The sequence below is a fragment of the Camelus dromedarius genome, chromosome 12 (genome assembly GCF_036321535.1).
Source record: "Camelus dromedarius isolate mCamDro1 chromosome 12, mCamDro1.pat, whole genome shotgun sequence".
In the NCBI taxonomy this organism is placed as follows: domain Eukaryota; kingdom Metazoa; phylum Chordata; class Mammalia; order Artiodactyla; family Camelidae; genus Camelus; species Camelus dromedarius.
The window spans coordinates 19597122-19609184 of NC_087447.1; the positions used below are offsets into that span (position 1 = coordinate 19597122).

General features: G+C 36.8%; 1 protein-coding gene across 7 annotated transcripts in view; it reads left to right on the forward strand.

The window, feature by feature from the left end:
- Positions 1–12063, forward strand: part of LRRC4C (leucine rich repeat containing 4C) — a 1085469-nt gene that overhangs the window by 821363 nt on the left and 252043 nt on the right. For 6 of the 7 annotated variants that reach the window (XM_064492434.1, XM_064492435.1, XM_064492432.1 and 3 more), the window contains one exon: positions 8535–8638. The exons of the other annotated variant lie outside the window; for it this stretch is intronic. The gene's annotated coding sequence lies outside the window, so the exon portion shown is untranslated. The remainder of the gene's footprint in view (positions 1–8534; positions 8639–12063) is intronic. 7 annotated transcript variants of the gene reach the window in all.

The following is a 12063-nucleotide window of genomic DNA, read 5'->3' on the forward strand; positions in this document are numbered from 1 at the left end:
GTTTTCTATATATAGCATGTCATCTGCATATGATGAAAATTTTGCCTCTTCTCTTCTAATTTGAATACTTTTTATTTCTCGTTCTTACCCAGTTGCTGTGGCTAGGACTTCCAGTACTACGTTGAATGGTGAGAGTGGGCATCTTTGTCTTGTTCCAGTTTTTAGTGGAAAGGCTTTCAGCTTTTCACCACTGAGTATTATGTGGGTTGTGGGTTTGCCATATATGGCTTTTTTTACATTGAGGTATGTTCCCTCTATACCCACTTGGGTAAGAGTTTTTATCATAAATGGATTTTGAATTTTATCAAAAGCTTTTTCTGCATCTATTGAGGTGGTCATGTGGTTTCTGGCCTTTCTTTTGTTGATGTGCTGTCTCACATTGATTGATTTGTGTACGTTGAACCATCATTGTGACCCTAGGATGAATCCAGCTTGATCATGATGTATGACCTTTTTATGTGTTGTTGGTTTCAGTTTGATACTATCTTGTTAAGAATTTGTGCATCTGTATTCATCAGAGATATTGGCCTGTAATTTTCTTTTTTGGTATTACCTATCTAGTCTTACTTTTAGGGTGATGGTGGCTTCATAAAGTGCCTTTGGGAGTGTTTCCTCCTCTTCAGTCTTCTGAAAGAGTTCAAGAAGGATTGGTATGAGTTCTTTGTATGTTTGGTAGAATTCCCCAGTGAACCTATCTGGTCCTGGACTCTTGTTTGCAGGGAGTTTTTGTGTTACAGATTCCCAGGATTCACTTCTTACCCCAGCTGAATGGAGGTTAGATCAAAGGGTCCCAGTTCACTGTGCAGACTCAGATTCAGTAAAGCTGTTAGGGAGTCCTCAAGACAGAGTCAGCTGTCGGAGGAGTCTCTTATCTCACAGAGACAAGCCCACTTTGCTCAATCATTGACTGGGAGCAGCTTGAGTAGAAACATAGCCTTGGTACAAATGTGGCAACTGATTTCGGAGCCCAGCATCTGCGTCCCCCCTGAACTTGGAGGCCTGTGAGGCACATTCTGCAATCTCCTTGCTTTTAAGGATTGTGACTGTTTTTTAAGTGTAATTAGCTCATACAATCCTTCAATTTAAAAATAGATCTATTTGTAGTACTTGCCAGAATCCTCCAGCTATCGGCTAGTGTTGGCTGTTTATTTGTTTGTATCCTTCTATGTTTTCTACTCTTCACAAGCAGTTAAGGAAAACTTGCCTTCTCCATTAGCTTTTCCTCCCCAAATATTAGAAACGACAGAAATCCTCCCCAAACATCTAGACCTGGTCCCTCATGCTTCATCCTTTTGTGATGCTCACTTCCCGTAAGAAATGACTCTTGCTCTGCCAAGAAAGTCATACCTTGATGGAGGAACGTGGTGTCTGTCTGCTCTCCACGGGCTCTGCCTCCTGGGCCCTGTGTGAGCCAGAGCCCGTGATTCTTCCTACCATGCCCTTTTTGATCACATGCTCGCCTCTGTGTCAATGGGATTGGACTTTATGAGTGGAAGGCGCAGATCTTGTTCTGTGTAGGAGGTTTTATAGCTGAAAGTGAGGAAAGCAGTCAAATGAGTCACATGTCAGAATTTATTCCGAAGGGTGCTGGCATTATTACTCTGCATTACAGAAGTGCTGGCTCTGCTTGCTACCTGAGTCATGATTCAAAGTGGAAACAGATTTGGTTTTTACCATGTTAGAGTAGCAGATAAACTCCAACCCATGTTTTACTGCCTCTGAGTCTTCCTGCTTCCAGAAATGGAGATCATTGTCCATTTCATCATTTCAGCAGGAGACGTCTTGTGGGCACATGGTACACCTCTCAGAAAGGCACGCTAAAGAAGGAATGGACGAATGAATGAATGGAATGAGCTTGTTTGAGGAATTTGGTGCCTTAGAATCTTGTGTATCATATTTTGTGTTTCCTCTCTGTTGCAAAAGAGAAAGTTTATGCATTGAGTTCTATGATTGGCAGACAACTCACAGAATCAAACCGTGTGAGATCTGGAAAGAAACTCACACATGACCTGTTCTATTCTATTGAAAAAAAATGAGAACTAAAGGGGGGTGACTAGCCCGAAGTCACACAGTTAATAAAGGCAAAGTCTATAACCCCCTTCTTGTCTTTTCTCTTTCAACTAAAACTGCTATTTTCCCTTTTCATTTTTTGTAGTTCATTTGAAAGGAAATATTACTGGTTCTCAAAGTTTACAAAAGTCCTACCCAAATATTCTAAAATCCATTTGAATTCATGAAGACACAGTGGATTTGCCAAATAAGACTCACTCAAGTCATTCATTCATTCATTTAACAAATATTGAGAGTTTATTATGTGTCAAGCATTGGTCTATCTGCTCAGAAGATAAAAACACAAAGACAGGCCAGGTCCCTTCCCTCCCAGGGAATATATTTTAGTTCATATTCAGAAAGAATGTGTTATCTGTGACTGTCACTCACTGGCTATATGACCTGGGACAAATTTCTCAATCTATCTGAGCGTCATATTTCTTTGTCTGAAAAACTAGTAAATCCCACTTTACTTTGTTGTTGGAAGACCGAAAAGGTAACATCACTCAGCAGAGTGCCAGGCATGTAACAATAGTGTGGGCTGGCTTTCCTCCATATCAAGCCTGGGTATGCCAGTTGCCCTGGTTTCTGCCCTTTTGTTTTTCCTCTTTCTGGACCTGCAGAGTGGTGGAAGGTTTGCCCTGGGCAATCTTTCGCCTGCTTGCTAAGTTCCAACTGCATTGACTTTATTTCTGTTCCACGAACACTCCTAGCTCCTTCTTCCTTTAGTGTCTTTGGATCTGACTCTCTGCCTAGAACATTCAATCCTCCCCACCCACTTCCAGGCCTCCTATGGCCTTTTGTATTGGCCTTACTCCTGCTTATCTTTACTCTGAGTTTAATTATCACTGGGCAAGAAGTCCTTCTGTTACTTCCCAGGCTAAGTCAGATCTTTGCTACACATTCTTACGCAGGTCCATTTGCATGACTTGCCGAGCCCAACCCCAAACGAAAATGTGTTCAAAAAACAAAACAAAAGCGTTAAGAAAAGTAGGTTATAAAGATTTTTTTCTTCTTTTTCCTTCTCTCTTGACTTGTCAGGGTGTTTTTTATTTATTATTCAATGTTCTAAGTAAAGAAAAAGTTAAAATTTGTAATTATTAGCATTACTTTAATAAATTATTAAATTATAGTGTACAGCTTTAAGTTACTATATTTTGATATTTATCATTATTGTGTGCAAAGCCAGTTTTCACTGCCAATGAGCTTAATAGGAATTACCCAATTCTTATTTTGTCGCTCATACATGCATATATATTTCCTTCTTACTAGAACAGAGGAAATGTTGCACAAAACTAATTTAGATTTTTTTAATCTTGTTTCTTATATGCACACATTCTATCAACGTTTTCTACTTTCAACTTACTGATGGATAAAAAAAGGACAGAAAGGAAAAGGAACTATGGGTTACTCTTTCCTCCCTTTTGCTTCAATGTCATCGCATCTAGCATAAGTGATTGGCTGACACAGGGAGGTAACGTGAATAAGGGAGAATATGATAGAGTTTCTTGGTCCTTCATGTTTCTTTCAGTGTCATTAGCCTCTTTGTACGTTCCAAGTAAGTTCCGGTTAGAACAGGAAGTGTTGCCTCCAGGGGCGTCAGTAGGCTTGCTTACTCAGTCTTCTTAGATGTCACATGCTCATCTCCTATACTCTTATACTCTTTTAAGTATCACCAAATTCCCAATACCCTACGCTCATCAGAATTCTGTGCTACATATGAACGGAGCGGTGAGGAATGATGGAACTCAAGTTCCTCGGTGCCTCTGCACATGTGCATGTTCCATTACACGAGTGGACTTAATTATTACACAACTTCAGATTTTTAAGTTTGATCATTTTAATTATCAAGAATTTCAAGACAGCAGTGGGAGAGCATCAAAACAATTCTGCAGCCTCTCTGAACATGAGCTCTCATGAGACTATTGAGAGTCTATGCCTGGGAAGCTGGCCTTGATGACAGCACCCTGTGCCTTTTTTTTTTAATTGAATTCCTTATAACATTTGTAATGATACAGTCATGAAATTATTTGGTTACCGCATGCCTCCATGTTTAAGCCACAAACTGCATGAGGGCAGTGATCTTATAACTTCTTACTCACCTCTCCTTCAGTAAATATTTTTGAGTATATGAATAGAGAGAGAGAGATGAACATGGATGGAAAGATCAGGAGTGTGAAATCTTTATAAACAAAATCAAGGAATGACTTGAAATTAATGACAAGAATTAATATTAGTGTACATAGTTAGATTTTATAGATACCTTCTAGAGCTGTTTATTCCCCTCCTCCTTGGAGTTACGTTTTACATTCTAATTCTGTGTGCTCTGCTTGATCAAACCCTAGTCATAAAAAGATTGAAGATACTGCTGTCCATTCTAAGAGATTCCTTCTTCTTCCTGAATGTGTGTGTGTTTCAATGAATACATCACACACATACATAGAAAAAGAAGCTGTCCATTTCATTAGTACTAGATTTCATGTTATTCACGTTCCAAAAGGGAATGTTTCTTCTTTTTTTACAGGCCTTACATTATTAGCCACTCAAAGGGAAATAACGGTTCATTTAACTATGACAGAAACAATAGAGACCCGTTGCTTTCTGCTTTCTTTTGTACAAATTCTAATGCATTTTTAACTCCACCCCACTGGTTGGCAAATCAGTGATTACAGTCACCACTGCCCTGTAATGCTTTTCAGTCATTTTTAATAAACCCAGACTTTAAGATGGCTTTTTACTATCTCCATCAGCTACTAGAAAGGGACTCTTTTCCTGAACCGCTGGGTCCTGCAGAATTGTAGCTAATGAAAGTGGATTTGAAAACACTATTCAATTAAACCAATCTGCTGAGATTTGTCTTTCTGTTGCTTTTGTTTTTTAGCCAAATTTAATGTTCAGCAAAATCTGTAATCTCACGTTCTGACCTTTGCAGAAGTTACTCATTTAATTGACAATCCTCTGGCTCCCAGTGCTTTTGCTTCCATTCTTTTGCAGCATGATTTCAATAGAATCCATCTAATCGTGCAAGTCTAGAATTTCCATAAAAGTTAAATGGAAAAGGATAGCTTAAACACAAATACATTTTAATTATTTTTAGCCATAAAGGGAGAAACAATACAATATACAAATGTTAGTACATAATCATCTATATAAAGTCAAATGAATGAATAAGTTTAGCTATAATATTCATATAGTAGAGAAATTAACATAGCATTGTGAGAAGGGTGCATTTATCTTAGATTTTGAATTATACAAAAGTTTATAATTTAAAGATACAAGTAATGACTTTGGAGTTGTGAAGACTAGATTTTTGTTATTATTTCTGCCACTGGTATGATCTGATATTGATTCGAAAGTATTTGTGGCATCAGGAGTATAGTGGTGAACAAGGATAACATATTTCTGTCCTTAAGGAACTTACTGTAATGGTCAGTGACTTGAGCAAGTCCTTTTTCCACCCTGAGTTGTTCTGGCTTTAAAACAACATTCATTTAATTATACAAATATCTTCTGGATATTTACTAGAGATTGTCAGAGTGTTATATGAGGTACAAAAATAAATTTTACATAGCTCCTAATTTCAAGGAGCTTATATTCTACACATAAATAACTATGAAGATAAGATACATGAAGCACCACAGAAGGATCTAGCTAACATGCTATAGGAATGAAAAATAAAGAGGATTTCCAAATCGTGAAATCAAGGCTTCTTTGACTAAATAACTTCCAAATTGAGTCTTAGGAGCTAGAAAAGATTTGTAGGTGTTGAGGTTGAGGGGAAAATGGGAATTCTAAGAGAGGATAGTAGAAGTCTTGAGGAGGGGGAGACTCAGGCAAGTATGTAATAGGGTCCTGTATAGCTGAGTATAGTGTGTGTCAGTGCTTTTTTGTGTGCTATCCTCCCTTCCTTTAAGGGCCTGGTCTGGTGAAGTTGTCACTTACGATGAGACCCAGTCCAAATACTGCCTTGTCAATGCAACCTTCTAAGCCTCTCCTCACTATCCCTTTTCAAAAGAACCAGTCACCTCCTGCCATGGACCACAGTGTGGTACTTAATGTGCTATATAGTCTGGCACATAAATATAGTCTCATATTTATTTATGATTCCATTAGTCTCATCAGATTTCAAGTTTCATCAAGGTAAGTACTATGTCTGGCTTTTTAATCCTCTCCATTGTATAGATGGGTTCTGGCTAAATTGATGCTGAATTGAATTGAGTTGAAATTGTGAGAAAATGCAATTGCAACTATAGATTGGCTTGAGGGTCTAGAATGCCATCTTACACCACTGAAGTCTTTTGTCCTGAATATAATAATAGTAGTAGTAGTAGTAGTGGTAATAATAATAATAATAATAATAATAATAATAATAATAATAATAATAATAATAATAATAATAATTTTGGTTCTGGGCACTATTTTAAGTGCTGTGCCAACTTTATTTTATATAGTCTTCAGAACAATCCAGTGCCATAGGCAATACTGTTATTCCTGTGTTAGAGAACCTGAGGCCTAGTGTTTCAGGAATGGTCCCAGAATCAGAGTGAGTCAGGGGTGGAGCCAGAATTTGAACCCTTGTAACTTGACTCCAGGAAAAATGTTGTGAACTGCAGTGCAGAACTGTGCTTTAGAAAAAGTAATTTTTTGTGGGGAGTAGGGTGTAGCTCAGGGGCAGAGTGTGTGCTTGGCATGCATGAGGTCCTAGGTTCAATCCCCAGTATCTCTGTCAAGAAAATTAAAATAAATTAAATAAATAAATAAATAAATGAATAAACTTAATTACGTCTTCCCTCCACCCCAAAAAAGAAAAAGTAATTTTGCAGAAATATTCAAGGTGAATCAGAAGGAAGGGACCCAGTCAAGGATCTCAACTTGGAGATAATTGGACAAAATGATTATGGTGATGGAGGTAAAAAGGCAAGAGTATTTGTTGTTCATTCAAAATTAAAAGAGTTGATAAATTAGTCCATGCGGGGAGGAGAGAAGTGGAAGCTTGTGCAATGTTGAGCCCACCTACGTGGGAGGAGGAGAGTCTTAGTCACACACAGGAAAATAGAAAACCAGGAAAGAAGCAAGTTTAATAGGAAAGATTAGATAATTCTGTGACCGATGGTGCAACTTATTTATTATTTATAAATTATTCAAGCCTGAGTGTGGTATCCTTTAGTGATTTCCGCTCCTCAGGGAAAAGGCGTTGTTTATGAAAACAATACAGTTTATTATGTGCCATTGTTCTCATTTGTATTCTGGTTTTGTGGAGATATTTTTTTCAAGATGAAGTCATGACTTATTTTGGAAAATAAACACCATATGTGGAAGTTGTTTTTGTTGGAGGTTTAGAAGGAAAGCTAGAATTTTCACAAAAATGTGCTTCAAAAGGGGGACAGACCATTGTAGCAAAAATAAGGATGTTCACTCTTGGTTTTCTCAATGAATAACTGAAAAAAAAAATCCAATATTTTATTTCAGAAAATCAGTATCCCTGTTATGTTTTTTAACCTCAAAAAAGTTGCTCAACCTCAATAAATCTATTCCCTCACCTGTAAAATGGGAACGATATTGGGTGTAACCTCACAGAGCTTTTGTGAGTATGCAGGGAGATAGTGTATGTGAAATGTTTGCATAGCATATATCATATGGGAAACCCATAAAAATGTTAGCTCTCACTATTATATTATTACTGTCAGTTCTTACATTTACTGAATTTCCTCACTGTCTGTGCCTCAGTGGAGAAATATGAGAGTGCCTAATATTTGTTGAAAAGTAACATATAACTGTTGTTTTAGAACCATAATTATAATAATCTTAAACTATTCTTTCTTGGAGCCTGCAACACTTAACATTTGCTTTATCTTACAGTTTGAGATGCAGAGAAATAGGAACTGACTTGTAAACTTTTTATAGTCAGAATTTGTATTTTGGACTATTCATTCAGTACTCTGGGTTTGATGTAAAAACAGTAAGGAAAGAGAGAATAAGGTAAAATGGAAAAAAAAAAAAAAAGATGAAATATATCCTAAGAGCTTCACCACGCTCAGATGCTGGAATACATGGAACTATAGTGTTGTTATTTGAAATAACCAAATGGGATTTTCTAATGACGTACATTTTTGATGTGTTTAATTCCATCTTAAAATCTGGGAACAATTTGACTACATTAAAACATTACTGTGCAAATTAAAAACACTATAAAATCACAGCACTGTGAACGCAAGTCCACAAAAACTAAAAGTGCTTGAACTAAGTAAGCATGTGTGACTTTTTCTGAGGTTTTCCAATAACAAGTTTTGCTCCCCATTTTATTATCTTTTAATGAGCAAGCTGTTTAACACAATAAAAATTCAGAAAAATGTATAACAAAATAATATAAACTGGAGTCAATATTATCAATCAGTTTCTCTCTTCTTTCCCTTCAAAATGGGAATACTGACATTGTTGGGGGTTTTTTTCTTTTCTTCTTTTTTTTTTTTTTTTTTTTTTTGTAGCTAGAGAACACAGTCCTGTTTGTCAATCACCAGCGTTCCACGTGAGCCTAGTTTCTGAATCACAACACAGAAGTACGAACAGCAAAGGGAAGCCCTACTTAAGGGTAAGGCGGGTTTATGTGGCTTTAATTGCAACACTTTAAAAAAAGAGATAGAGGTGATATATTCCCATGGGTATAATAAGAATCAATGGTGAGATTCAGCTGCCAAGAAAGCTAATTGGACAGCCTACATTACCAGCAAAATTCTCTCTAGAGCAAAAGAAATGACATTACTTCCTGCTCTGTAATCTAAAGGCAACACCTAGATTACCGGATTCAGTTCAGAATATAGAACTTTAACTTGGGTAGAAAGAAACAAGAGCACTTGCATGAGTTTGCCACCAGTACCACGAACAGCAAGCACCAACGTGTGCCTCGTTTCTACACCCTGAAAACCGAGACCCCGAAACCCAGCAAACCTCTCTTGACACAGTCCTCCATTCATCAGGAAAGAGGGGGAATCAAAGAGGACAGGGCAGAGTGAACTCAATAAAATGTAAACGTGCTATTTAGTAGCTGGAGATCCAACCGAACACCTGTTGGCTACACCTACAGAGCTCAGTATGGTAGCTCCCGGCCATAGGTGGTCATGAGAACTTGAAATATGGCTAGTCTGAATGGATAGGAGCTATAGATGAAATGCACACTAACTTTTAAAGTTTTGGTATTAAAAAAAATGTGAAATATTGCACTTACAATTTTTATATTGATTATATGTCAAGATCATGTTTGGGGCATTTTGACTTAAAATAGATCATTTAATTTTACTCATTTCTGTTTACCGTTTTTAACGTGGCTACTGAAAAATTTAAAGTACATTTGTGCTTTATGTTATGTTTCTATTGGACAACACTTTTCTAGACTGGGGTCAGCAATTTTTTTTTCTCTAAAGAGAAATATTTTAGGCTTGTCTCTGTCACAGTTACTGAACTCTGTATAGCACAATAGCAGTTATAGGCAATATGTAAACAATGTATGTGGCTGTGTTCCAATGAAACTTTATTTATGGACACTAAATTTTAAATGCCATACATTTTCATGTGCTATGAAATATTGCTTTTTTCTTTTTTCTAACAATTTACAAATGCAAAAGCTATTCTTTGGCATGTAAAGACAGACTGCCTATAGACCATAGCTTGCCAACCTCTGCTCTAGACCTTACTCTGCATTTATTAATTTTGGCTCTTACTAAAATGACTTAATCTATATCCTCATCTAAAACTTGTGATGTTTATAACTTAATTATAGAGTGTCCCCCTCTCCCCCAAGGTATGAGAGTTTCGAGTGAAGTGGCAGGTAAATAACTTTACAACTTGACACAAATATAAAATTGGCCAAGAATAAAATAAACTGCTCCTAAAAGCAGTAATTTCCTGATACTAGATGTGTATAAACAGAAGGAAATTTCTAGGAAAGAATTTAGTAGAAGAAAATGAAATAACTAGATGTGATTTAATTAAACGTATAACTTCCTTTCATATCCCAAACACATTTTGTTTGGTTTTGTTGTTGTATGTTAACTCAATTTTAGTTGAAATGTTGTGGGCAAAATTCAACAAAAGATCTCAGAGTTCAGGTTCTGGACCCTATCACAGGAGTAATCAATTTATTATATTGAAAATCGTCAGTTCATAGAAGATTTTTGTCGGAATCTCAAATCTGATGGATTGCACTTCTTCCCATTTGGTGTAGAAAATGATAAAGTTTTAACACATGAGATTCTGGGAAGTGGACTGGTACCATTCTTCTTTTTATTTATCAATGAAATAGTAATGAATTCTCTGCAATTTATTTGAACACACAACGAATGATTGGAAATAAGTTGGTAATATTTTAAGTTGTACTTTTAATAAGCACCTCCCCAGTGTTCTCATCCTCTTTGCTCATTTCTTCATGCTCTTCAGCTGAGTCTTAACTATAGCACATATGATGCAGTTACTGAGTTTAAATTTTGGGGGTGAATGAATGGGTCTCAATCGCTAATGGATTCTTTATACTGATTGAATTTGCCTGTCGAATTGGTTTAAATTGCCCGACCATACTTCAAGGTTAAATACAAAAGTATGTCGAGCTATTAATTCTGTGTTGCTGTTGTTGGTTTGAAGGATGTGGGTAGTTGAAGCTAGAACAGGAGATTAAATTAATTTCTGCCTTCACCTTGGCCCAGCCTTTTTCTGTGTGTAATGTATCTGTGACAGTTGTCCTCATTCTGAGAGCAAATGAGGAAAACTCACCAGAATGAAAGACCAGCCCTCATTAAACTGATGATTTTTAGGGAGATTTCCTTTGATCCCGTGCAGTGAAATGTTACCTTCCTGAAGGTTGAGTTTAGCAATGAGAAATCCAAAACTGAAAGCACACCGACCAAAATCAATCAGATCATCCTATTTCAAGGGCAAAAAAGACAAAAAAAAAATAGAGTATCTTCCAGCTGCTGACAAAGAAGTCAACATGTCTGAGCCACAGTTCGGTCCCGTGTGTGAGGAGCGAATATTCCCCATGGCGGCTCTGCTTTCTCAAATCCACATGAGCTCCACATTTACAACTTTGTTTTGCAGGCTGAAAGAAATGGGGGAGTTCTTACTTTTCAGATGATTAAATCCAACCCTATGCAAATGTCCTTTGAGGCTAGACCATAAGACGCTCTCACAGTCTCTCCAGAGAGTAAAATTTCAGTTGCAATCAACTCTGATCCTTAAAGCTTTTATGAAAACTTAGGTGGGAGACAGGACAACTAAGCCTTTGCAAACAAGCTTTGAGAGACTATATGTAGCCCACATCCATCATCCTCCATGTATCCCCTGCTACACACAAATTCATCTTAGTGACGGGGAGGAGGAGCGCACGTCGATTTTCTTCATCTCTTGGGGACAGAACTTCAAAATTGGTCAATTACAGTATTTCATATTTCCTTGTTGCTAGCCTGAGCATACAATAGTTGTCCTAACTCGTAGGCAGAAGTGTATTTTATCCAGTTAATGCGTATATTCTTGTTTGTTTTGTAAATCAAAATTAGAAGTCAGCTTTTGTATCCAATACATGTTTTAGAAAAAAATATTTTGTTCGATTGTGTTTTGTAGTTATGAAAGTAAGATATGCACCCTCTGGAGACTTTGGAAAATACTGAAATATAGTTTTAAAAAATCCTTTATAGCCCCGCTACACAGAAATAACCACTATTTATTTTTAAGTAAATTACTTTTCAGTATTTTTTAATACTTTTACATTAATTTATTCAGTTAATGTATATAATGCCTAATACATACCAGACATCACACTGTCATTTGGAGACATGATGGTGAGTGAAAGAGATACTGTTTTTGCTTTCACAAAATGTATCATTTAGCCAGAGACAAACAAACAAATGCAAAATAATATGCTTTGTGCTTTAACAGAATGAGACAGAATAATCACACATGAGAGGAAAAAAGAGCCCAGACTTAGGAGACAACAGGGAAGGTTTATGGAAAAAATACTGAGCTTAGGCC